This window comes from Desmodus rotundus, chromosome 4 (assembly GCF_022682495.2).
Source record: "Desmodus rotundus isolate HL8 chromosome 4, HLdesRot8A.1, whole genome shotgun sequence".
Classification (NCBI taxonomy): Eukaryota; Metazoa; Chordata; class Mammalia; order Chiroptera; family Phyllostomidae; genus Desmodus; species Desmodus rotundus.
The window spans coordinates 69,516,799-69,542,238 of NC_071390.1; the positions used below are offsets into that span (position 1 = coordinate 69,516,799).

The 25,440-nt window shown below is 41.4% G+C and overlaps 1 pseudogene; it reads left to right on the forward strand.

Moving 5' to 3' along the window:
• The first annotated feature begins 1,087 nt into the window (after nt 1–1,087).
• Nucleotides 1,088–1,676, forward strand: LOC112305614 (protein cornichon homolog 1 pseudogene; annotated as a pseudogene).
• Nucleotides 1,677–25,440: the final 23,764 nt, after the last annotated feature.

Sequence of the window (25,440 nt, forward strand, 5' to 3'; positions counted from 1 at the left end):
TCATTTTCACTCCATCATGCCCACATATCCCCCTCATCCCTACCTCTTACCCTCAAACACAGCCCCTTTGCCCTTGTCCGTGTGTCCATCACACATGTTCCTTGATGCCCCACCCCCATTATCCCCTATTATCCCTCTACCTACTCCTCTCTGGTTACAGTCAGATTGTTCTTTATTTCAAAGTGTCTGGTTGCATTTTACTTGTTTGTTTTCTTGATTAGGTTCCAGTTATAGGTGAGATCATATGGTATTTGTCTTTCACCTCCTGGCTTACTTCATTTAGCCTAATGCTCTGCACTTCCAGCCATGCTGTTGCAAAGGGATGGAGCTCCTTTCTGTTGCATAGTATTCCATTGTGTAAATGTACCACAGTTTTTGGATCCACTCATTTACTGATGGGCACTTAGGTTACTTCCAGGAATTGGCTGTTGCAAATTGTGTTGCTATGAACATTAGGTGCATAGGTTCTTTTGAATTAGTTTTTTAAGATTCTTAGGGTATAGTCCCAGCAGTAGAAATGCCAGGTCAAAAGGCAGTTCCATGTTTAGTTTTCTGAGGAAATTCCATACTGTTTTCCACAGTGGCTGCACCACTCTGCATTCCCACCAAAAGTGCACTAGGGTTCCCTTTTCTCCACATCCTCTCCAACATTTGTTTGTTGATTTGTTTATGATGGCCATTCTGACTGGTGTGAAGTGGTAACTCCTTGTGGTTTTAATTTGCATCTCTCTGATGGCTAGTGATGCTGAGCATCTTTTCATATGTCTCTGGGCCCTCTGTATGTCCTCCTTGGAGAAGTGTCTATTCAAGTCCTTTGCCCATTTTTTAATTGGGTTGTTTGTCTTCCTGGAGTGGAATCATGTGACTTCTTTATATATTTGAGAGATCAAACCTTGTCCAAGATATCATTGGCAAATATATTTTCCTATATGGTTGATTCTCTTCAGTTTCCTGAAAACTTTCTTTAGCATTGCAGAAGCTTTTCTTTTGATGAAGTGTAATTTGTTTATTTTTTTATTTATGTACTTTGCTCTAGGATACATATCAATTAAAAATATAAAAGAAAATACTCTCCTCCTCCCTGGCCATGGCGTTCACATTTGCAGCCTTCTGCTACATGCTGGCACCCCTGCTCACTGCCACACTCATCTTCTTTGCCATCTGGCACATTATAACATTTGATGAGCTGAAGACTGATTACAAGAATCCTATAGACCAGTGTAATACCCTGAATCCTCTTGTACTCCCAGAGTACCTCATCCACGCCACCTTCTGTGTCATGTTTCTGTGTGCAGCAGAGTGGCTGACATTGGGTCTCAATATGCCCCTTGGCATACCATATTTGGAGGTATATGAGTAGATCAGTGATGAGTGGACCGGGACTCTATGACCCCACAACCATCATGAATGCAGACATTCTAGCATACTGCCAGAAAGAAGGATGGTGCAAGTTAGTTTTTTATCCCCTAGCCTTTTTTTTTACTACCTATATGGCATGATCTATATTTTGGTGAGCTCTTAGAACAATACACAGAAGAATTGGTTCAGTTAAGTGCATGCAAAAAGCCACCAAATGAATGGATTCTATCCAGCAAGATCCTGTTTCCAAGAGTAGCCTATGGAATCTGATCAGTTACTTTAAAAAAATGACTCCTTATTTTTTAAATGTTTCCACATTTTTTTGCTTGTGGAAAGACTGTTTTCATATGTTATACTCAGATAAAGAATTTAAATGGAATTATGTATACATTAATATAAAATGATTACCTTTGGTGTTGACAAGTTTGAACTTGCACTCCTTAAGAAACAGCCATAATCTGCTGAATGATTGCATTAATTACTGACTATCCTTAGTCCATTGGAACCTTTTGTTTACAGGAACTTGTAGGGCTCATTTGGTTTTACTGAATTGCCATGTAATTATAAATTAGCTGTAGATATCAGGTGCTTCTGATGAACTGAAAATAGGTATCTGATCTGTGGGAAACTTCATGGGTTTCCTCATCTATCATGTAGATGATTATATATGGATACATTTAAAAAATTAAGAAGAGTGGGATTTTTTTCCATTTGACTTGAATATTATCCTATATATTGCATGAATGAGAGATTTCCCATATTTCCATCAGAGTAATATACTTGCTTTAATTCTTAAGCATAAGTGAATATGATATAAAAACATATGCTGAATTACTTAAGAAGAATGCATTTAAAGCTATTTTAAATGTGTTTTAATTTGTAAGACATTACTTACTAAGAAATTGGTTATTATTACTTACTGTTCTAATCTGGTGGTAAAGGTAGTCTTAAGAATTTGCAAGTACTTTAGATTTGGAAAACTGAATGAAAGAGAACATTGTATTACCATCCTCTCTTCCTTTAATGAAATACAATAGCACTCTGAAATTAAGACTTAAAAATATATATACATATTAAAAAATAAAATAAAGATTTAAAAAATTTTGGAAAAAAGAGAAAATATTGTTGTGTGGAATATCTGAGATTTTCCTGCCTATGTTCTCATCTAGGACTTTTATGGTATTATGACTTATATTTAAGTCTTTTGTTGATCTTTAGTTTATTTTTGTGTATGGTGTAAGTTGGTGGTTGAGTTTCAAATTTTTGCATGTAGCTGTCCAGATCTCCCAACACCATTTGTTGAAGAGAGTATTTTTATTTCATTTTATGCTTCTGCCCCCTTTGTCGAGTACTCATTGACCATAGAGATTTGGGTTTATTTCTGGGCTCTCTATTGTGTTCCATTGATCTATGTGTCTGTTCTTATATAAGTACCAGTCTGTTTTGATTACTGTAGCCTTGCAATATAGTTTGATGTCAGGTATGATGATCCTGCCTATTTTGTTTTTTCTCAAAATGGCTGCAGCTATTTGGGGTCATTTATGGTTCCATATAAATATATGAAATGCTTGTTCTATATTTGTGAAATATGTCACTGGTATTTTAATAAGGGTTGTGTCAAATCTATAAATTATTTTAGGTAGTATGGAGATTTTGATGATGTTAATTCTTCCAATCCATGAACATGGTATAGTCTTCCATTTATTTGTGTTTTCCTTATTGTCTTTCTTCAGTGTTGTGTAGTTTTCTGAGTAAGGTCTTTTACCTCCTTGGTTAGGTTTATTCCTAGGCACTTTATTCTTCTAGTTGCCATAGCCAGTGGTTTTTTTCCCTAATTTCTGTTTCTGGTATTTCATTGTTGATTGTGAGTTAGCTGAATGCCAGATCATCCAGCTGCCTACAGCCAGGGGAACACCTACCTTTTAGCCTCACTGATGGCTCAGATGGAGAGAGAACACATCTCCTTCCAGAGTGAACCTGCTTACCTGATATCAATGTTTACTTTGTAATCTAGTTTATGTTTCTGTAACCTCTCTGTCCTGACTGTCACAGCAGACAGTTCCAACCCTGGGCTCCCAACTGGCATCTGGGACTGTGCTAGCATGGCTCTGTTCCTGTGGCTGTCTAGAGCTGCAAGTGCACATCGCCACAGTTTTCTGCATCCTTAATGATAGCTGAGATGAATGTTGTCCTGGGGAGCAGAAGCCCTTGCAGAAGTCAGCAAAGGCCATAAAGGAGCAGGTTTCTCCTCCATAGCCACAGCTGTTGCATTCAGGCTGAGTCTTGAACCTGGGGCCTCAGGAAGTTCTCAGAGGGAATCACTACCTCTCTTGGGGATGGGTCCTCATTAATTCTTCATTGGAGATTTAATTGGCACTACCTTGGGGGCACCATGTGTTTATGAAATGATATAACTCTAGACATTCATTAGCACTGTCAGTGCCTTTGGAATGATAAATAGCAGGAAAGCTAAGTCAAAATGTTTCTGGAGCATTACTGAAATTAATTTTTCTATACCCTACCAAGAAGAAATATGAGAGCAATGAAGATTTTATGATAATTCCATAATCTTGCAATTAAACAAATAACTGAAAAATGGGAAATGACTTATGTTTTTTTGAGGAATAAAGTTTTATTTTTTGTCAATGTTCAATTACAGTTGTCTCCATTTTCCCCCCATTGCTCTCCCCTCCCCTAACCACCCCCCACTTCCCACATTCAATCCTGCCTCCCCACATTGTTTTTGTCCATGGGTACTTTATACATGTTCCTTGACTTGGCCCTTCCTCTTCTTTCCCTGATTATCCCCTTCCCCTCACCACTCTGGTCACTGTCAGTTTGTTCTTTATTTCCATGTCTCTGGTTCTATTTTGCTCGCTTGTTTGTTTTTTTGATTAGGTTCCTCTTATAGGTGAGATCGTGTTTTAATTGGAATGTAGGAACCAAAATAAACTCCAGAGTCTCAGAGCCTTTCTTGTGACAAGGCAAAATGCGCCTGCACTTTAGCACTAAACCCTAGTGCCACACATAATGGCCTGTGTGTTGTGTCCATTACTGCAATGTGCTCAACACTGTCCAGACTGGCATCTGTGTATACATTTTGTGATCAGTATGAATGGACTTGTCTCCTGGGCTCTGTTTTCACAGTCTCCTCACTAAAATAGTCACCCAAATTAAACCATTGGATTTCTATGGGTAATTGAGTTCAGGTTTAACCTTACCTACAAGAAAATAACTTGATTCCACTTGGAAAACTACTGCACAGTCTGGAGAAAATATAAAAGGAAATGAAGTGTCTTTAACCAAATTGTCAAGGAAGAGGGGAAGGAAAGGTAGGAAGGGCTATTGTTTGCATTCTGGAGAGTTATTTAAACTAGAGCTTAACTTCCTCTCCAGACCATCCAGTTTAATCTCTTTAGAAAAAAACAATAGCACATTTGAAATGCCTGGAAGCCACTCTGGAGTTTAAGAGCTCCATTAGCAGAAGGATGTACCAGAACACTTGGGACACACCAGAGCAATTGCCCACTAAAACTCACATAAATATTTAAAAATTGCATCTTAAGGGCAAATCACTCTTTTTCATCCTTTAAAATTAAATTGAAGTGGTCCATTTTTGTTACTGATAGCTCAACTGTAGAACTTTGGAATTAATCTCCCTGTGAAATATCTCTTGCACTTTGCTTTCTCTTTCAACATTTCAGACTTTAAAAACATTTTTTTTCTTTGAAAAAGAAAAGTCTATGTGATGGTCTTTCTTTTAACAACCAGAATAGGCCTCTGTCCTGTCAGAGGCATGGGTAACCACCATGGTCCCTACCTGTGAAATCACAGACAGTCCTTATGCACAGCCTTCAATGCTACCATCACTGATAACATTACCTATGGTATCTGGACGGTGGGTGGGTCAGCTGCAGAGGAAGTTTCATTTTCCTAAAGGCCCATATGTCCTCTGTTCCAGAGAGTACAGGCATGGATGTCTTCCTCAGCTAGTCTCTGAGGGTCTGGACCCTTTTCCACCTCAGCCGGTCAACTTCACCAGAGAAATAAGACAGCAGCCTTTCCGTGGCAGCTCCCTCTGCCCCCTGCCATGTTCCTTTGGTTGTGCTCCATGCAGTGTACACTTGAGATGTCCACCCTGGGTCACTTTTCAGTGTCACCTCACATATTGAAGCCTGGGCCTCTTCCATGGCATTTAGTGTATTTGTACATGATAATGATAAATTTCATTATTGCTTCTCCTTCAATCTTGTTTTTATACGTGTATATAACAGATGATTCGTTATCTGCTTATCTCCAGGCTGCCACCCATGACTGTTATATTGACCAGAGGAAGAGCCATATTGAACAACAGCCTCAGAAAAAGTTCCCCCAGGGATGATTGGATATCCCAGAGCTGAACTTCAAGAAGCCCAGCCACTCTGCTGTTAGAGCTCCCTAAGGAAATGGCCTCCATGAGATAACTGGAAAGCACCCACACCTCTGGCTTAACAGCAGTCTCTGAAAATCCACATTTTGTGGGTGGCATATTTTGCTTAATGTTCAGCTGCAACCTCTAGTGTGGGTCTTCCCACTCTCACTACCCCCACAGCTCCTGTTCTGAGCAGTCTGGGAGTGGGTCCCTCACCTGGCAGGAAACAGGCAGTGGACAATTTTGGTCCTTAGAGTGCATAGTACGGGAACCATGTGAGCCAGGCAAGCTTAGAGAAGCACAGATGGTGGATGAAGAGAGAGGATGGCCATGTGTGAGGGAAAGCAGCAATTTCCCAATACCAGATCATCTCGTCTACTCTCACAAAATTAAGTGGAATGACTCATTGCTGTATAACTTGTTCTAGAATGCATAACAAAAGTTGGGATGGAGTATTGAAAGACAGAGAGGCTCTGCATAAATCAGCCACCCCATTCCCTCAGCCTCGCCATACCAGGAAGCTTGACCATGAATATAGAGAGCCAGGGACACCTCCTCAGGGCTGCCTCAGCCCAGCCTGACAGTGAACACAGCATCTACAGGGGGTTGTGGCAGGGTTCCCACAGGTGCTGGCAAGAGCCACAAGCACCACTAAACAGTGGTTCTCAAACTTTAGTGTGCATTTAAATCATCTGCAGGGCTTATTAAAGGGCACATGGCCAGGCCTCACCCCCAGAGATTCAGATTCAGCAGGTTGGGGTGGTACTGAGGAATGAGCACTTTCAACAAGTTCTCAGAAAATGTTGAGGCTGTCGGTCCAGGGCCCCATTTTGAGACATAAATCATTTTCCTGCCTACCTCTTAGAAAAAGAAACGAGTGTGCCTGGGCTTAAAGGGTTCCAAGGGCCCCTTGACCCTCAAAGGAGCCAGATTCAGGATGAAGAGTTGGTTCTAATCAGGAGGTATTACCCAACCTATTCCACCCCCAGCCTTGCCCAGACACCATAGCTCTGCCAGAGACTAAGACTAGCCCAAGAGTGTGTCTCAGAAACCCTTCAACTTGTCTTTGCTATCCATCTGCTACTGCTATTCCCCACCAAACCCACCTAACCCTTCTTTATTCAACTTTTTCTCCTCTCCCTTCACCCCCAATGGATTTAACCTCATTTTCTCTTGAGAAAATGTACCTTCCTATTAACTCTCCCAAGGAATAACTGTACCCCTGCACACAGATATATGCACAAGGATATTTCTTACTGCATTGTTTATAAAATCAAGCAGCTGGAAGCACCCTATCTATTGACAGGGAGATGACTGAATGACCTCTGACACACCCTCCTTCAGAATATCATGCAGCAGTTCAATAAGGAGGTGGTTCTCCATGTACTAACATGAATTATGTCCAACACGTCTTGTTAAGAAAACTGCAAGTTGCAGAACAATAGGCATTGTATGATCTCATTGAGAAAAATAAAATTTATAAAGAAACAGAAAGTGTGTATTTCTATAGTCTTTATTTATGGATAAAAATAAGAGATACATAGTAGATTGAAAAACATTGACCATCTCTAGACAGAAGACTAAGATGGTGATGGGTTGAGAGAGCTTTTATTTTATCTATATTGTTTGGAGTTTTCAAGGACATGTTCACATATAAACTGAATAAGTAAAAAAAAAATGGTATAAAAAAGAAAGGAAACTCAATGAACAGTAACATGGACTTTTGCAGCATCCTGTCCCTAGCCCAGCATCCACCCTCATTTCCTTTATTTCCAACTCAGAAGACCTCCCTTCTTTCCAATTTTTATTTTTATATTAAGACACACTGGTCCCTGAAACTTAACCCCACAATCTGACATCTTCTTCAATTGTGTCTGCACTAGTTTCTAGCCCTCCCTGCACCACACGGAATTGCTCTTGCTGAGTGTGGCAGGGCCTGTCTCCCCAAGCAGACCATCTGAGTTGGAGATCTTCTCTTCTTGAGGCTGTCCACATCATGAATATGCATGTTTTGTGAAAATTGCTTTTTCCCAAAATTTCTCTATCAATAGAAATTATGAAAATTTGAGGTTAATTTGTAAAGAATTATCATTATGCAAGATTCAGAAACCTTTGACAATTCTGCATTTATCCAAATCCTCTTACATTTCCTGAGAACGGTTCTCATCACTTAGTTCTTATACTTACTTCATGACACTTAAAATTAGGGATTTTGAGTTTTTGATATGGCTAATATCTCCACTGCCACTGTATTTCCTAATTAAATACTTTTTGTGTGTGGAAAGGATATCATTTTAAATAGTGTGTGCCACCTTATTAAACTAATATTCTCAGAGATTTTATAATCTTAAGTTTAGCTCCATGCTGTCTTTAAATAATAAACATTTGAGTGTTCTAATTATTTATTCATAACTCATATCTTATTTAATTAACTTTTTTCACATTTTTTATTGTTCAAGTACAGTTGTCTCCATTTTCCCCCCCACCACTCCTGCCCACCCCAGCTATCCCCATCTCCCTCACTTGATCCTACCCTCTTTTTTTTTGTCCATGTGTCCTTCATAAATGTTCCTGAAAACCCTTCCCCTCCTCCCCCACAATTATCCCTCCTACCTCCCCTCTGGTTACTGTCAATTTGTTATTAATTTCAATGTCTCTGGTTAAATTTTGCTTGCTTATTTGTTCTGTTGATTAGGTCCACTTATAGGTGAGATCATGTGGTATTTGTCTTTCACCTCCTGCCTTATTTTACTTTTAAGAAAACATAAAATCATTGCTGTGGTAGGTATAAACCCTGTCCTCTTTTCTGATTTTTAAGAACATTAAATAACTCATGTAAACATATAATATATCCTAGAGTGCATGGCCAAAAATTGTTCCTCTTACCTTTCTTAGATTTCTAAAAAATAGATGTTGATTTTTATTAAATTAATTCAGCATCCTTATGGCTATACTTATATGTTATTTTTCCTTCATTTTAATATTAATCTTCTGTTCTGGTATACATCATGCTGGGTCCTGCTGGATGATGAATTTTATAAGTACTATGAGATTCAAGTTTTTATTCCATTTTTGTTAAGATCTTCTGTATCTATAGTAGACATTTGAAAATCATGATATGGTCAAAACTACCATAAATCTACAGATTTTCTCTTCAGAATATAGGAAAAAGGCACTTATGTGCCTTTATCACTTATTATTTCTTAATAATGTTAGTAAGACTTCTTGGCTTGCTTACAAATCATATGTAATCTTATGGCATTTGTTAACTATGAAAGCAGACCCTGAGTTGAAGATTTGGCTTAAGGTAAAAAAGTTTGAGACATGATCCCAGGAAAGCAGGAAAGAAAGTAGGGGAGAGAGACAGGGAAAGTGGAAAAGCCAAGGAAGGCTGTAGTATAGAGCAGGTTATCAGTGTGGACAACCAGAGCTTAATCCAGCTGGGAACCCTCTGAGAAACACATAGAACATATTGAGTTGGCCAAAAAGTTTGTTTGTTTTTTTCCATACTATGACTCCAGTAGTGTTTAGTTGTCTTTAACTTCATTTGAAACAATTTTATTAGATTCTACTGTGACAGCTGCCATATCAGCATGCATTAAAAAAAACTTATCAAAATTGGTGGATTTTTGTGTAGCCATTTTAATATTGAAGATGGAAGAAAATATGCAACATTTTTGGCATGTTTTGTTTTCTTACTTCAAGAAAGGTGAAAATGCAACTGAAACCCCCCAAAAGAGATTTGTGCAGTATGTGGAGAAGGTGTTGTGACTGATCAAATGTGTCAAAAATGGTTTGTGAAGATTCATGCTGGAGGTATTTCTCTGGATGATGCTCCGTTGTTGATAGAGCAGTTGAAGTTGATAGTGACCAAATGGAGATATTAATAGAGAACAATCAACATTATACCATATGGGAGATAGCCAAATACTCAGAGTATCCAAATCAATAAAGTTATTGGTGAAAATGAAAAATGTGTCTTTTATTTTAAGGTAAAATCATACAGACTTTTTGGTCAACCTAATACTTTGGAAGGGTTCTGCAGAGAGGTGAGGAAGCAGGTAGGATGCTCACTGCTTGAGTGCTGCCCTTGGGACATGAAATACGAGGTCTTCTGGTCTGTCTACACTGCCTTCAGGCACAGTACCTACCAGGACCTGGGTACCAGAAATGCCTACAGCCAAAGCCGTGTTTTAAGGTGGGAACAGTTTCCTGTATGGAAGCCACTGCCGCTGATGAGTACAGGAGATGCAGAGCAGTGTCCATGTGTCTGCTAGAGCCAGTATTCCCAGTATGGCTTTTTCAAAGTGTAATGCTTCCTTTCAGGAGAGATTTTTGTACCAGCAAAAGTACTCATTAAAAATTTACAACTGGCTTCCTCCATATTGAAAGCTGTATAGAAAAAAATTTTAGGTCAATGACACAAAAGAAAGTTTATTGGAGAAAGTACCCAGTTCCTGAAGTGTCTTCATTTCTAACATGCTGGTTTCTCATGCCACCACTGTTATCTTTAAAATAGCTCCTGTTTCTCCAAGAGGACAGAATCATTGTCCAGTCTTTGTCCCCAGAATGTAAATCTGGAGCCTGCCATTTTTATGTGCCATGGCCCTGATGCTGCCCATCCCCAACTCTCAAACAGTGTTGAGCAACCTGACTTGCAGATGCACTCTCCCATTTGCTTACCTCTGACCTAATCTTGTCCTGGAGTCTTCCCTGTGAAGTATGATGAAGGATGTAATAATATTAGGAAAGAGAATGCAGCTTTGCACTGATTAACTTGCCTTACTTGATAATGAAATTAGCTGCAAATTTAATAATTGTGACTTTTGAGTCTTGCTGAAATGTACCCAGAGCTTCAGGGACACATTTTCCCTGCCCTGGAAGCTCTCTCTACATTCTCAAGATTCACTCTGGGTATTGATTTAGAAGTTGTGGTCTTTGGTGTGTGAGGCAAAAGAAGAGGCACCCAGGCTCCAGATTTCCTTTCTCTGGGTCCTATTTGTCTAGAGCAATGCCTGACATAAGGGAACATCATTAAAAGAGTCCCTATAATACCAACAAGTTAGCCCATCCAAATACCCATATGGCCACTTCCTCACCTCTGGGCCTTTGTTGAAATATCAGCTTCTCAGGAAATCTAGACCTCACTGACCACCCTTCCTAAAATAGCAAACTCTACTCCAAACATTTCTGACCCTTTCCCCACTGTGTTTTTTTCAGTGGCAATTATTACTGCCAACACTGTTCATAGTTTATGTTCCTGTGGTCTGTCTGTCATCTCTAGAAGGTGAGCTCCAACTGGTTGGAGTTCTTTTTTGCTAATTTAGGTCATTGTTGAGGCCCCAGTGCCTAAGGCAGGGCCTGGTACATATAAACATTCCATAATTGTTATAGAATAAAGGAAAAGGTAAATCAATGAATGAATGAGTAAAAGAACTATTGTCACGAATACCCTAGACTGTGAACACATTTTTCTCAGCTGAGGCTCAGGTACATAGATATTTAAATGCCAGAAAACCTTTGTGAGGCAAAGTAGCAAGTTGTATAGAAGTTGGGATGTGTTTAAGACTGATTATTAATTATAGTGTATTAGACTATTCCCTTGATTCAAAACAAAGATGAGAAAAGATGAAACAATACATCCATCCAAGTGTAATGCTGGAGGGCAGAACTTTGGAGACCTGTCTTCAGATTGGGTATTTAAATGCTCATCATGGGAAATCCTGCCTGAGAAGTCAAGAGGGATCTTTCATCTCCTAGGAAACAACAAAGGATTATGACTGACTCTGTGCTGCTAAACCACAGGTTGGGCACGGGGAATCAGCTCAGGGAGATGCTGGCAGGGCTGTCCAGGTTATATGGGACCTTAGGCAAACACTTTTTGCAGGGTCCCTGTCTAAGTAAACAAAGGTACACAGCAAAGCCTGGGTTTTCTCAACCTGTTCCACATCTCTTTCTCTGAAAATATCACCCTAGAATCTGCTGACAAGCTCACAATAACAGCAGCTGGTCTGTGGACTTGGATATCAAGGGGCTCCTGTGGAGTCCACAATTCTCCAATTTATAATCTGCATGAAATGAGATATGCTCAGGGCATCTGCACAGCAGCAGATTCCTCCACTGATCCCACTAAGGACCAGCACGGGGACCTAAATCAAATTACTAAATGAATAATCATTATCTGAATGAAAACAATTTCAAAATTGAATTTGCTAAATAGGGTAAGTACAGGAGCAATCTATATTTATGTTCAAAACTGACTGGGTACCTGCAGATCTCAGATAGACATTCACAAATAAGTAGGCAGACATGATTTCTCCATTTTTGTGATTATTCTTTAACTATGAAAAAAAATGTATTTCCATCTTCTTCAAAGTGAAGCTTTAGAAAGAGAGTTCCAGAATCTAATCTATGACAAACCTTGCAATTCCATAAGAGTCCTGTCATTTCTTACTAAGAAGGACTAATATTTGCAGAGCTTTCCCTTATCTAGGAAAGCATCTTATTTCTCATTAATTTTCTTCTGTCACAATCCTGAGAGGAAATAGGGCAGGGATCCATACTAGTACTAAGTGAAATAGTATCCCTATTACAGGGAAAAAAATCTAAATCTCAAAGAGTGGTGAAGTGATTGGCTTGGGGTTACTCAGCACAAACTCTTGCATCTGAGGGATCAGGTGAAGAGAGCCCACCCTTCCTAGCAGCTGTGTTTGGCCCATAGTACCCTTCTCGAGTTGTTCCTGGACCTCTTGTAGGCTCTCTGTTTCCTTAAAACCACATGATCTTGCATTTTTTCTTTGTACATAGGTGTTTCCCTAATGATGAGACTAAGTCAGGACCCACATAGATTTCAGACCAAAAAAAGTAGGGAGCTCATGAAGCTTGGGGAATCCCTCCATTTGCAGCCACCAAGAGACAGTGTCAGCCACAGATGTTGTTGATCCCAGGGCTCCAGGGAAGCCAACAAGGCTTCAATCCAGATTTTTTTCTTAGGACAAAATAAGGTGTTAAAAATAAATGAGAATGTCTGAAGTTCTACAGATCAAGGAAAGGAATCTCAAGTTCGCCAGGCCACCTGCCTTCCTATAGCACAGATGTGGATGGGTGCTCTTGGTGTCACCACCCTGAGAATCAATAATTAAAGCCTGCTCCATCTTCTCCAAATTGAGGCAGACATCCTTCTCCCTCCAGGGTTCAAGAAAGATACTCAGTGCTTCTAGAAGTTTCCATGGTGACAATTAATTCTATAGTTACCATAGACACCATACCCAGAAATTCCTCGAATAAATGATTTCTGGATGCAAAGCTTCCCCATCATGTATCTAGTGACTAAACTTTTACTTTCACTCACTCATTATTGTAGTCACTCATACATTTATTCACCTTCTGTACCCTGACTCTGGGCCAAGCTTCAAGCCAGTTTCCAGTAATAAGGTGGGTGTGGGGGTTGGGGATCTGAGTTAGTATCAGAGAGTCCATAGGCTGTTTAATCATCTAACTAATACAATATGAAATGTCATGATATAAAATTAACAGAGAAGTCCAATTTGCATGACAGAAAGAGAAGACATGCTTTAGCTGAGATGTTATAGAAAGGATGTTAAAGATGAGTTTAGGTGGAGGTGACATTGGGCTGGGTCATTAAGAATGAAGAGGAGGGATTATCTGGGCAGAAGAAAGAGGGGTGTCCACTTTAGAGTAAAGAAGGACGCCAGTACAAGGACTTGGGGTCTGAAAGAAAATGACAATAATTGAGTCTGGCTGTGAGTTTGGAAGTGGAGAGATGGTGATAGGAAATGTGACTGGGAGATTGCTGGGACTGAGTATAGGAAGTCTCAGAGCCTGGACTTGATTCTACAAGGAGCATTGGGCCAGGGAACACTTTGGAAATGAAGTTCAAAAACCAGAGGACCTGAGCCCTGCTCAGCTTTGGTCTGCATAAGAGTGGTTGTCATCACTTGTTTATACTGCTCTACCTGTCTTGTGGGAGGTTGTGCAGCCACTGTGAAAGGAAGCCCATGACAATGCATGTGCATTGTGTGGATGGAGCTGTACTACCCTGTCTGCTCTTGTCAGTGGGTAGGGCATGGCATGGCCTGGGCTGCTTTGCTATTACTGCCTTGAGAAGTTCTTTAAACCCCAGTGTCACCGATCTTGCCTTGTCTGTGTGTGATCCCCCCCACCCAACACCCCAGCCCTGTTTCTCCATGAATGTTTTATTCAGTGTTCCTGGCCTCCACATCACAAAGCACAAACTTGGTCCACACTGTGGGAACTAGAAATATCCTGCTCTGGTGACAAGCCACTAAAGGCTCCTGGGCTGCCCTCATGTGAAGTAGCCTATTCCCCTATCTTAGGACCTATGCTCATACTGGTTCTGAGGGCCATGTGTTGGGGCTGCAAACAGAGATGTGTCCACCACCTGGCTCTTTGCTAATGTCCATCCAAACATGGTGGAAAGAACAAAGCAAGCCCAGAACACAGGGAGACCTGAGCCCATCTTGCTAGACCAGCATGGTGCCTCCCAGGCCTGTGAAATGGTGACTCTTATACTCAGGTCCCCCGCACAGAAGAGGGCTGAGGGGTCACAGCAATGCTGAGAGCCAGATGGTCAGACTGGCCTGGCAGAAGGAGGGACACTCCATGTAGACATTGGGTGACAGGCCTATGAGGAGTGGATCCAGAGCCATCCTAGGTGAGAGACAAGCCTCCGCATGTACAGGAACTACAGGCAAACAGGACTTTTTAGGGACCTTGTTGGTGCTTATGTAGCTCCAGCATTCCCTGCAGATTTCTAAACAGAAAACCTGTCCTATGGGCATCACCATCTGGAGATGGCCCTCAACATCATCACAGAGTCACCCTGATGCTCTCTCAGACCCAGGAAAGTCCCCGAATCTCCACAGTTTTTGGCCACTATATAGAACACCCAAGACAGCCATTGGTGGCACTCTTCTAAGCCCTGGCAGCCTGTCTTTGTCAGATACAGAGGGAACAGGGGCAGGTGCAAGGAGTCAGGCTTGACATCACATAGGACAGCATTTGTTCCTCCCTCCTTCCCTATCTGGCTTAGAGCAAGACTTAGAGCAAGTGACTTAGAGCAAGTCATCTAAACCCCTCTGAGTTTCAGTTCCCTCATCTGACACCAGCTTCACAGGTCAGCTGTGGAGAGTAAAAGAGTTGTGTGTAAGCAATTTGCTTCCCCAGGGCCTGGCACTGCACATGCTAACCACAGAAGACAGCTGCTAGGCCACAACAGTCTTTGTTGTGACTGCAATCTGGTGTGATCCTCTCACAGGAAAGTCTTCCAGGTGCCATGAACCAAGACAATTCTGCCTCTGGCATCAGCTGTTCTGCACAAAACATGTATTTTGGTGGGCACTGAACCTTCCCACCAAGATTCTCCTTCAGGAGTAAGGTACCTACCCTTCACCTTCCCAAGTGCTGACCGCCAGGGTTCACAACTCCTGGGAACTGCCCTCTGCCAACCCTGAGATTATTTTTTCTTCCAGAGAGACATCCTTCATGCACTGCCTGGTTGAAGGGGCAGTGGTACTAAGAGTCAGTCCCTGTGCCTCGGTTTAGGACAACTCTCAAGAGGCACACTGGCTTCAGCACTTCCAGTTGGCTCAGCAAGGTCACTATTGAATCACAATGTATTCCTCTGCCCAATCTAGCTTTTCTTCATCCTAAGATTATGCCCCAAAACCCTCTTGCCCACACATCTCCATCTCAGGGTTTGTTTCCAGGGATTTTGGTCTTGGACACAAATCTTTTCACTATAGTATGTGTAGAGGCATAAGAAAGAACAGAATTCTTGATCTAGAGGAAAAGAAACTAAAAAGCAGAATAAAAAAGGGTCTTACCTGCTCTCCACTCTCAAAATGACAAATGTCATACTCAAAAGCTTGTTGTCTCCCCTCCAGCCTTGGGTTTAGAAGAGACATCCTTGTTTCCTTGCTAGCCTATCAAACTGGACAGTACTATATGTAAAGCAGTTGAGTTGACACTGTTTACCCAGGAAACATCCTTGTCCTTCCTTTCTCCTCTCCCCAGTTCTGAACCTGACATCTCTAAATAGTCAGATAAAGGGGAATCATCTGATGCTGTGATTTTCCCAAGCCCAGACACTTAAGAAAGCATTTGTCCTGCTAGGAAGCATCATGGTCTTGGGATCAGTGATAAACTCAACTTGCCTTTTATACTGGGAGACCTGAGAGACATACACCTGTGAATTTAGGAACTGCCTTAAAAACCAGTTGTCTTACTCAATCCAGCAGAAACCAAACAGAATATCCCAAGAATGGCTTCTTTACATGACACAGCTCTATAAGGCTTCTAGCACATTTACCCTGGATATCCATAAAATGTCCTGAAATCTAATAACATATTAGGGTCAGATAGCACAGCAAGGGTGGGAATGTTGGGAAAACCTAGTCAGAGTGCTGGGTCCTCTGAGATGGAAGAAAGGTGTATGGAGTAGAGGGCCCTGAAGCAGCAGGCTCCATGAAGTGGAGGGTCAGAGATGAGAGTGGAAGCACACTGAGGCAAGGTGGTGAAGGCAGCATGGAGAGTTTGAACTCTATACTATTTGCCAATAAAGAGCACCAAAGACTTTTACAAATAGAAGCTAATTGCTCACATTTCCTGTTTGGAAAGGGCATTTGGACTACAGTTCTATATATGTAATGAGCTTTTGGGGGGTGGGCAATGAGAGGCATAGATTTGCTTATGAGTCTAGTACAACAGTTTAGGGGACACATAGTAGAGACCATTGGTATGTCTTGTTCATTTAGACAGTTTCACACATGCCATCTACTCTTAAAGCCTGAACCAGAGGATATTGGTACCTCCCCTCCATTTTTGGAGCTACTCAGTGAAGATGAAAGTGATGTAAAGATTCTACATTTGTTAATCCTCTTAGTGGACAATATGAAGTGTCTCTTGGTGGAATGACCAGGCTTTGAGGACATTTCTTTTTTCCAGGCATCATATAGCTCCTTGGAGACCAGAAAGCAATGCTACTTGAGTAGTCACACTTCTGCCAACCAGCCTTGCCATTGTTATGTTTCTTTTTTTTTCTTTGAATCAGAGCTAGTTAACTTAGTTTGGATTCTTTTGAATTATAAATCAAGATAGCTTAATCACAAAGGGAATGTATTATTTTATGTAAAATAAAATAGTAAAACTTCAGGCATAGCTGGATCCAAGAACTCACACAATGTCATCATGACTATCTCTTTCAATTCTTCTTTCACTCTGCGGTGCCAGAATTACTACCAATAGCTTTAGACTTACATTCCACATATTTAGCAATGGTAGCCAATGGTCAATAAGAGCTTCTCTTTTGTAAGGGTTCTCACAAAAGCATCATGATTGAATCTTACCCTATCAACATAATCATAACTGAATCCCTAGAGAAGTCAGTACAACCACAGAGATGAACTATACTAATTAGTTACTCCTGCAGCTGGGGGACAGAGAGGAAGGGAGGCAAGAAGCCCTTGTGGATACAGAATAGGAAAGAAGTAAATTCCTCAAATGAAAACTGAAATGCTATCACAAAGAGGGAAGAGAATAGACTCTAGGCAGATGAAACAAATGGCCACCATATGCATCTGGGAAATTCCCATCCCCTTCACAGAGTGAGGGAGCTTTGAATCCTTGGATCCTACAACACCCCACTCTTCTCATTAGGCCAAAACTTAAACTCTTTCTTTTCCTTAGCACTTTGTTTCCAGCGCTTAATGACATTTATAAGTTTTGGATTCATTTTTGGCAAATATAATGGGACCATGAACTACTTTGAAGCTAGAATCCCATATTATCTGCTACTCCACCCCTACTGCCTAGGATATTGCTACCTTTTACACAGATATGCTGGATTAAATATGTTAAATTTATAGCATATTTTCAGTACCGTTATTTAGATAAAAAGGGCATTTTTCCATATCCACAAGAAGTCTCCTGACTCAATCCATTTAGGTTCATAGGTGGGAAAGATGTGCTAGTCAACCAAGCCCTTAAGGGAGAGTCAGATCTCAACAGTTGCTGACATATGGGATGACAGAAATATATGAAATGGCTCCTGACATAATCCCAAAAGTCATGTCTACCGGGCACTCTCTGGCTTCCAAGCAAGGTCTTTTATCCGCTTTTTCAAAATTCTCAGATACTTTCTCTCCCACTGATAACATTCCCTTTCCCCCATGGTGGTGAGTCTAGAGCCCACTGAGGGGCTGGCGTGTTAATGATCCCTCATCTAGGCCACTTTTTCAGTTACTGTTCTTGCTACCATGTGAGAGCATCTCCACACATAAGACTTAGAATGACAAAAACATGATGGACCGTAGAACTTCAGGGTCCCTTTGAAATAGTAAAACAGATGTTAAATTTGCTCATGCCAGGTCTATGGCACCAAGAGCCCAGAGGGCTGCCTGTAGACCTTACCAGTCAGGATGAACCCATTTGAAGGAAGTCTTAAGGGCAGGGACAGCCTTTCTTAACAAGAAACCCTCTTTACTAGAAACCCAAGGAGCTGTGTCTTTGTAGGTCAGCTTCTTCCAGCAAAAATGCCAGACACAAATACTCTGGGCCACAGGATTAGGAAGAGGATCCCCAAAATCCCAAATCCCATGTGTTGGAGGATGTGAGGCTTGGAGACTGACCAGAAAGGACTGGAACCAGCTAGTCTTTTTTTTTTTTTTTTTAATCAAACCATGAATGGCTGCCAAGGGCCAGGTACTACCAAGTATGGAAAACACAGTAAGTGCAATCTTTGCCTCTCAAGCTGATGGGCATCAATGAAGAAGCTGAACCTGCAGTGGCCAGAGCTGGGTGCTATTGGGGTACTTCAGGCAGTGTGGTTTGGAGGAAAGGGGTTTTGGTCAGTGAAGACAGAAGACTAGCATGTAAAAGTTTATGTGAGAATCTGAACAGGTAGTCACCATCCTGGACAAGGAGGTATGCAATCTAGGAGGTGGGGGTCCAGGATTGAGCCAGGAGATATATTTCCTATTTCTCTCTTCTTACAAGGTTCGTGGGGGCTTGCTTTACTCTCCCTTTGGCCTTCTAAGTGCAGAAAGAAGAAAACCTGTAATCTGTGGTTCACTTTAAGCTCAGGCTGAGGCTCAGGTGTGACTGGCTGCCCATGTATGTCACAGGGAGGCAGTCACTTTGATAAAGGCTTTGCTCTGCAGTGGAAAGAACCCTGTAGAGTCAGGAAGGCAGCCCTTGCCCTGGCCTGTACTCAGTGGCCTTCGATAAGTCACTACTATCCTCTGGTCTCATTTCCCCCTTCTGCAGGCAAGGACCTGAGAAGCCTTTTAGACTCCTTATTCTGTGATTAACACTTTCTCTCTTTTTTTGATATACTTATTTATTATGCTATTACAGTTGTCCCATTTCCGCCCCTTCACTCAACTCCATCCTGCCCATCCCCTCCCTCCCACATTCCGCCTCTATAGTTCATGTCCATGGGTCATACTTATAAGTTCTTTGGCTTCTACATTTCCTACACTATTCTTACCCTCCCCTGTCTATTTTCCACCTACCATTTATGCTATTTATTCTCTGTACCTTTCCCCCCTCTCTCCTCCTCCCAATCCCCTATTGATAAACCTCCATGTGATCTCCATTTCTGTGGTTCTGTTTCTGTTCTAGTCGTTTGCTTAGTTTTCTTTTGTTTTGGTTTTAGGTGTGGTTGTTAATAACTGTGAGTTTGCTGTCATTTTTACTGTTCCTATTTTTGATCTTCTTTTTCTTAGGTAACTCCCTTTAACATTTCATATAATAAGGGCTTGGTGATGATGAACTCCTTGAACTTGACCTTATCTGAGAAGCACTTTATCTGCCCTTTCATTCTAAATGATAGCTTTGCTGGATACAGTAATCTTGGATGTAGGCCCTTGCCTTTCATGACTTCAAATACTTCTTTCAAGCCCCTTCTTGCCTGTAAGGTCTCTTTGGAGAAATCAGCTGACAGTCTTATGGGAACTCCTTTGTAGGCAACTGTGTCCTTTTCTCTTGCTGCTTTTAAGATTCTCTCCTTGTGTTTCATCTTGGGTAATGTAATTATGATGTGCCTTAGTGTGTTCCTCCTTGGGTCCAGCTTCTTTGGGACTCTCTGAGCTTCCTGGACTTCCTGGAAGTCTATTTCCTTTGCCAGATTAGGGAAGTTCTCCTTCATTATTTGTTCAAATAAGTTTTCAATTGTTTGTTCTTCCTCTTCTCCTTCTGGCACCCCTATAATTCGGGTGTTGGAACGTTTCAAGATGTCCTGGAGGTTCCTAAGCCTCTCCTCATTTTTCCGAATTCTTGTTTCTTCATTCTTTTCTGGTTGGATGTTTCTTTCTTCCTTCTGGTCCACACCATTGATTTGAGTCCCAGTTTCCTTTGCATCACTATTAGTTCCCTGTACATTTTCCTTTGTTTCTGTTAGCATAGCCTTCATTTTTTCATCTAGTTTTCGACCAAATTCAACCAATTCTGTGAGCGTCTTAATAACCAGTGTTTTGAACTGTGCATCAGATAGGTTGGTTATCTCTTCCTCTCTTAGTTGTATTTTTTCCGGAGCTTTGAGGTGTTCTGTCATTTGGGCCATTTTTTTTTTTTTTTTTTTTTTTTTTGTCTTGGCGCATCTGTTACTTAAAGGGGTGGAGCAATGCTGGTTGCTGTGCTGTGACACTGTCCATGGGGGAGGGGCCAAGAGGGAGCAATGGCGCCTGTTCCACTCTCCACTGGATTTCAGTCACTCCCTCCGCTACCCACAATCAAACTGGGCCCCTCTGGTGCTGGTTCCCGAGTGGGTGAACTTGTGCACACTCCAGGCCCCCGTGGGTCTCTCCAACGACCTCTCCTGTGAGGCTGGGAGTCTCTCCTGCTGCCGCCCCAGCCCCTAAGGACATTTGCAATCAGAGGTTTGAGGCTTTATTTCCCCACACTGGAGCGCTGGGTTAAGTGGTCCGCTTCGCTCCCTGCTGTTCATCCTGGTTTATCTGTGTGCGAGTGTGGGGCCACAGGGTCTGCTAGTGGTCAGACTCCCTGCCCCGTTCATCCCACACTCTGCCAGTCTCGGTCCCGCCACGGCCATGCCATGGCCACACGAGTCCTCTCCGCCCTGGTGCCCGTCTCCGCCCCTCCTACCGGTCTGGATGTATGTTTCTTTTTTATCTACTTGGTGTTGGACTTCCTTACCATTCGATTTTCTGTCAGTTCTGGTTGTGTGAGGAGACACAGTGTGTCTACCTACGCCGCCATCTGGGTTCCATATTGATTAACACTTTCAATGCCAGAGGCTTAGGCTTTGTGTCAAATCAGGCGTTGCTAATCACCCACAGCCACAGAATTGGAAAGAACCAGTGTCAGGAATACAGGCTGCCCCACCTCAACCATACACAGCACTTCTGATTCTAAGACTAAGGTCATTTATTTACACTTTAAAAAATTATATTTTATTTTTTAAATTAAGTTTATTGGGGTGACATTTTTTAATGAGATTATATAAATTTCAATTATAGAAGAGAGAAGATTGCAGCAAGATAGGTGGGAGCAGATTCCACTTCCCCCTGTTCACAGGTGGAACACCTGGACGATATTCTGAGGAACAGTGTGAACAGCCAATGGTATCCCAGCATATATGTAGTTTAAGGCAAAAATTGTAGAGGACATTGAAAAATAAGATGGTAAGGAGATTGCTTTGGGACGATAAGGTCCCTGGGACCAGTGCAGGGACCAGGGCAGCTGCAGCTCCAGGCCCAGGGACTGTGGGGCCTGCCAAAGGATTCTTCAAAGAGAACCAGGTCAACGGCTCCCTCCCCTGCCAAACACGGAGGATAGAGTGGGACCAGGATGGACCTGGATGATTGAAATCACTGAGGGGAATAAACACAAAGTGGCAAATACACAGGGATGGTGTTCATTCTGTGAGACTGTGGACGCCAGTTGGGTCATTACCAGAGAAATTGGGGAGCAAGGTGACACCTGGAGAAGGGAGAAGAGTTGGCTGGTGATGGACCGTGACCCAGATAGTCTCTGGTCTGCTTAGAAAGTTAGGCTGTGTGAAGGGCAGGCACTTGTTAGGGGTACCAGGCCTTAACAGGAGGAATTTGTTTTTTTAAAATTTTTATTGTTATTCAATTACAGTCGTATGCCTTTTCTCCCCTTCCCTCCCCCCACACCAGCAGAACCCACCTCTCTCACCCACCCCCACCCTCGCTCCCGATTTTGTCCATGTGTCCTTCATAATAATTCCTGCAATCCCCTCTTCCATTGTCCCCACCCCACTCCCCACTGGACACTGCTAGACTGTTCCCAACCTCAATGTCTCTGGTTGTATTTTGTTTGCTTTTTTCTTTTGTTGATTATATTCCAGTTAAAGGTGAGATCATATGGTATTTGTCCCTCATCGTCTGGCTTATTTCATTTACCATAATGCTCTTCAGTTTCATCCATGCTGTTGCAAAGGGTATAAGCTCCTTCTTTCTCTCTGCTGCGTAGAATTCCATTGTGTAATATACCAATATAATTTTTGGATCCACTCGTTTGCTGATGGGCACTTAGGTTGCTTCCAGTAGTTGGCTATTGTAAATTGTGCTGCTCTGAACATTGGTGTGCACATTTTGATTTGGATTGGTGTTTCAGGGTTCTGAGGGTATAATCCCAGCAGCAGAATTGCTGGGTCAAAGGGCAGTTCCATTTTTAGTTCTCTGAGGAAATTCCATACTGTTTTCCACAGTAGCTGCACCAGTCTGCAATCCCACCAACAGTGCACTAGGGTTCCCTTTTCTCTGCATCCTCTCCAAAATTTGTTTCTGGATTTGTTTATGCTGGCCACTCTGACTGGTGTGAGATGGTACCTCATTGTGGTTTTAATTTGCATCTCTCTGATGGCTAGTGATGCTGAGCATCTTTTCATATGTCTCTGGGCCCTCTGTATGTCTTCCTTGGAGAAGTGTCTGTTCAAGTCCTTTGCCCATTTTTAATTGGTTTGTTTGTCTTCCTGGAGTGGAGTCGTGTGAGTTCTTTATATATTTTGGAGATCAGGCCCTTGTCTGAGGTATCATTGGCAAATATGTTTTCCCATGCTGTGGGTTCTCTTTGTAATTTGGCGCTGTTTTGTAGAGCCATGCAGAAGCTTTTTATTTTGATGAGATCCCATTTGTTTATTCTTTCCTTTATGTCCCTTGCTTTAGGGGATGTGTCTGTGAGGATGTTGCTGCGTGAAATGTCTGAGATTTTCCTGCCAATGTTTTCCTCGAGGACTTTTATGGTGTTACGACTTATATTTAAGTCTTTTATCCATCTTGAGTTTATTTTCGTGTATGGCATAAGTTGGTGATAGAGTTTCATTTTTTTGCACGTAGCTGTCCAGATCTCCCAACACCATTTGTTGAAGAGGCTGTTTTTGCTCCATTTTATGCTTCTGCCTGCTTTGTCAAATATTAATTGACTGTAAAGACTTGAGTTTATTTCTGGGCTCTCTGTTCTGTTCCATTTGTCTACGTGCCTGTTTTTATGCCAGTACTAGGCTGTTTTGATTACAGTGGCCTTGTAATACAGGTTGATATCAGGTATTGTGATCCCTCCTGCTTTGTTCTTCTTTCTCAAAATTGCTGCAGCTATTCAGGGTCGTTTATGGTTCCATATAAATTTCTGAAATGTTTGTTCTATATCTGTGAAATATGTCATGGGTCCTCTAATAGGGATTGCATTTAATCTATAAATTGCTTTGGGTAGTATGGCCATTTTGATGATGTTAATTCTTCCACTCCATGAGCATGGTACATGCTTCCATTTGTTTGTGTCTTCCTTAATTTCTTTCTTCAATGTTGTGTAGTTTTCTGAGTACAGGTCTTTTACCTCCTCGGTTAGGTTTATTCCTAGGTACTTTATTTTTCTTGTTGCTATATCAATGGGATTTTTTTCCTGATTTCTGTTTCTGCAGTTTCATTGCTGGTGTACAAGAATGCCTTTGATTTCTGAGTATTGACTTACTATCCAGCTGATTTGCCAAATTCATTTATTAGGTCGAGTAGTTTTTTGGTGGAGTCTCTAGGATTTTCCATGTACACTATCATGTCATCTGCAAACAGTGACAATTTCATTTCCTCCTTTAAAATTTGGATGTCTTTTATTTCTTTTTCTTGTCTGATTGCTGTGGCTAGGACTTCCAATACTATGTTGAAAAGGGGTGGTGAGAGAGGGCATCCTTGTCTTATTCCTGATCTTAGTGGGAAAGTTCTAAGTTTTTGTCCATTGAGTATGATGTTGGCTGTAGGTCTCTCATACATGGCCTTTATGATGTTGAGGAATAATCCCTTTATCCCCACTTTGCTGAGTGTTTTTATCAGAAATGGGTGCTGTACCTTATCAAATGGTTTTTCTGCATCTATTGATATGATCATGTGATTTTTGTCTTTGCTTTTGTTGATGTGATGTATTATGTTTATTGATTTGCGAATATTGTACCATCCTTGCATCCCTGGGATGAATCCCACTTGGTCATGGTGGATGATCTTTTTAATGTATTGCTGGATGTGGTTTGCCAATATTTTGTTGAGAATTATTGCATCTATGTTCATCAGCGATATTGACCTGAAGTTTTCTTTCTTCGTTGTGTCTTTATCTGATTTTGGGATTAGGATGATGCTGGCTTCATAAAAAGAGTTTGGGAGTCTTTCATCTGTTTGGAGTTTTTTGAATAGTCTGTGAAGGATAGGGGTTAGCTCTTCCTTAAATGCTTTGTAGAATTCTGTCAAAACATCTGGTCCAGGGCTTTTGTATGTTGGGAGTTTTTTGATGACTGCTTCAATTTCCTCTGCTGTTATTGGTCTCTTCAGGTTTTCTGCTTCTTCTTCATTCACTTTTGGAAGATTATATTTTTCTAGAAATGTGTCCATTTCACCTAGGTTTTCAAATTTCTTATCATACCGTTCTTTGTAGTAATTTCTTACAATCCTTTGTATTTCTGTGGTATCACTTGGAATCTCTACTCTTTCATTTCTAATTGTGTTTATTTGGATCCTCTCTCTTTTCTTCTTGACGAGCCTGCTTAAAGGCTTGTCGATTTTGTTTATCTTTTCAAAGAACCAGCTCCTGGATTCATTGATCCTTAGAATTGTGCTTTTAGTCTCTATGTCATTTAGTTCTGCTCCGATCTTGGTTATTTCCTTCCTTCTGCTTGCTCTGGGCTGTCTTTGTTGTTGTTCCTCCAGTTCTTGTAGGCGTAGAGTTAGGTTGTTTGAATTGTTTCTATCTTTTTAAGGTAGGTCTGTATTGCTATGAACTTCCCTCTCAGGACTGCCTTTGCTGTGTCCCAACAGTTTTGGGTTGTTGTGAGTTCGTTTTCATTTGTTTCCAGAAAGTTTTTGATTTCTTCCTTAATCTCGTTCCTGACCCATTCATTGTTTAATAGCATGCTATTCAGTCTCCATGATTTTTAGTGTTTTGGGTTTTTTCCTTTGGCGTTGGTATCCAGTTTCAGCCCCTTTGGTCAGAGAAGATGCTTGATATGATTTCAATTTTCTTGAATTTGTTGAGGCTTGCTTTGTGTCCTATCATGTGGTCTACCTTTGAAAACAATCCATGTACACTTGAAAAGAATGTGTGTTTTGCTTCTTTGGGATGAAAAGCTCTATAGATATCAGTTAAGTCCATTTCCTCTAGGGTAT